This window comes from Anopheles stephensi, unplaced genomic scaffold (genome assembly GCF_013141755.1).
Source record: "Anopheles stephensi strain Indian unplaced genomic scaffold, UCI_ANSTEP_V1.0 ucontig370, whole genome shotgun sequence".
In the NCBI taxonomy this organism is placed as follows: domain Eukaryota; kingdom Metazoa; phylum Arthropoda; class Insecta; order Diptera; family Culicidae; genus Anopheles; species Anopheles stephensi.
Window position 1 is genome coordinate 152,501 of NW_023405314.1, and position 2,500 is coordinate 155,000.

The following is a 2,500-nucleotide window of genomic DNA, read 5'->3' on the forward strand; positions in this document are numbered from 1 at the left end:
AGAGGAGACTTATGAACACTTCGTATCATTTCTTACACCGAACCATGGGATCGCGAGATTGCTCCCGGATCCCTAATCACCTTACATTTTCGTTTCGTTTCCGTACACTACGATGAGCTAATTCAATTTGTTTGTTCGTCTGGCGAACGTTTTATTGCGGAATTACCGCGGTACTTCCAGCCGGGTATGGCTGCCGTACGACCTACAGGATAGATCATCGAACCACTTTTCGTGCATATTGTCCGTCGAGGGTATCACCTCGATACCCCCAACAGACCTTTGGACACTTCCTCACTACTCCTTGGAGCAGCAATCAGGGAACCATATAGTAGGAACAGCCGAATATGGAACTCTTTTCGTACTTTGGACACCTCCTATAACTTGTATGGCGACTTCGGGGACCTTCATTTCGTTCTCAGTTGGTACCCCTATTTCGGTCTTTGGACACCTCGTCTTACCCGTATAACTCACTTTAGGTCCACTTATTTGCCTGATATCTCATCGTGAACCCGTTTTTCGTACACCGTACACACCTAGGAACACCACATATGCGTTTCCCTTTCGATCGTGAAGTTTTCAAATTTTTCGATTTTTGGTCCTAGAAATTCATGAACGGTGGGAGACCAAAATTTTTCATAAAAAAAAATTTTCACCGTTTGACCATAAAAACCTTCTTTTCGTACATACCCCATCATTTCTTCACGTTTTAGGCCATTTCTGAAATTTTCGCTTCGATAGTGTGTCCCCTATAATACAAAATGAACATTTTGCATCTCCCACAAGTGGCCATTTTTTTCCGCCACTGAAGAACACGACCTCGGGAACTCGGACCTAGGACGTGGCCATGTAAGTCATAGGCCACCCCAACTTTTGCAAAATACTGTTTCTTTTCACTTTTCATGATCTAAGGCGCGTTCCGACGGCGTTTTGAACAAATTTATGAGAAAAAAAATTTTGACCCTCGGACCAAAATTTTTTCGTTCGGGGCCCCATGGCCTATGGCCAGTATGGGAACTCGGGATGCCGATATGACAAAATTTGTCAAAAAATCACTAAAAAGTCGCTATGGCCCATTATTTAGAGCTTGTTGAGACCTTTCTAAAACACCTTGGTTGACCCCTGTCCGATAAGTAGTTTTCGAGATATTCGAGAAAATGTGATTTTTTGGGACTTAGAAAATTTTTGACCCGTACCCTAAGAAAAAGTGATTTTTTCATAGGACAATTTTTTCTTCGCAAATACTGTTTGGTTTCACTTTTCATTATTAGAAACGCGTTCCGAAGCCATTTTCATCAAAATCTCGTGAAAAAAAAATTTCACCCCCGGACCAAAAGTTGGCCGTTCGGTGCCCTATGGCCTATGGCCAGTATGGGAACCAAGGATGCCGATATGCGAAAAAGTGTCAAAAAATCACTTGAAAGTCGCTATGGCTCATTAAATAGAGCTTGTAAAGACCTTTCTAAAACACCTTGGTTGACCCCTGTCCGATAAGTAGTTTTCGAGATATTCGAGAATAAGTGATTTTTTGGGACTTAGAAAATTTTTGACCCGTACCCTAAGAAAAAGTGATTTTTTCATAGGACAATTTTTTCTTCGCAAATACTGTTTGGTTTCACTTTTCATTATTAGAAACGCGTTCCGAAGCCATTTTCATCAAAATCTCGTGAAAAAAAAATTTCACCCCCGGACCAAAAGTTGGCCGTTCGGTGCCCTATGGCCTATGGCCAGTATGGGAACCAAGGATGCCGATATGCGAAAAAGTGTCAAAAAATCACTTGAAAGTCGCTATGGCTCATTAAATAGAGCTTGTAAAGACCTTTCTAAAACACCTTGGTTGACCCCTGTCCGATAAGTAGTTTTCGAGATATTCGAGAATAAGTGATTTTTTGGGACTTAGAAAATTTTTGACCCGTACCCTAAGAAAAAGTGATTTTTTCATAGGACAATTTTTTCTTCGCAAATACTGTTTGGTTTCACTTTTCATTATTAGAAACGCGTTCCGAAGCCATTTTCATCAAAATCTCGTGAAAAAAAAATTTCACCCCCGGACCAAAAGTTGGCCGTTCGGTGCCCTATGGCCTATGGCCAGTATGGGAACCAAGGATGCCGATATGCGAAAAAGTGTCAAAAAATCACTTGAAAGTCGCTATGGCTCATTAAATAGAGCTTGTAAAGACCTTTCTAAAACACCTTGGTTGACCCCTGTCCGATACGTAGTTTTCGAGATATTCGAGAATAAGTGATTTTTTGGGACTTAGAAAATTTTTGACCCGTACCCTAAGAAAAAGTGATTTTTTCATAGGACAATTTTTTCTTCGCAAATACTGTTTGGTTTCACTTTTCATTATTAGAAACGCGTTCCGAAGCCATTTTCATCAAAATCTCGTGAAAAAAAAATTTCACCCCCGGACCAAAAGTTGGCCGTTCGGTGCCCTATGGCCTATGGCCAGTATGGGAACCAAGGATGCCGATATGCGAAAAAGTGTCAAAAAATCACTTG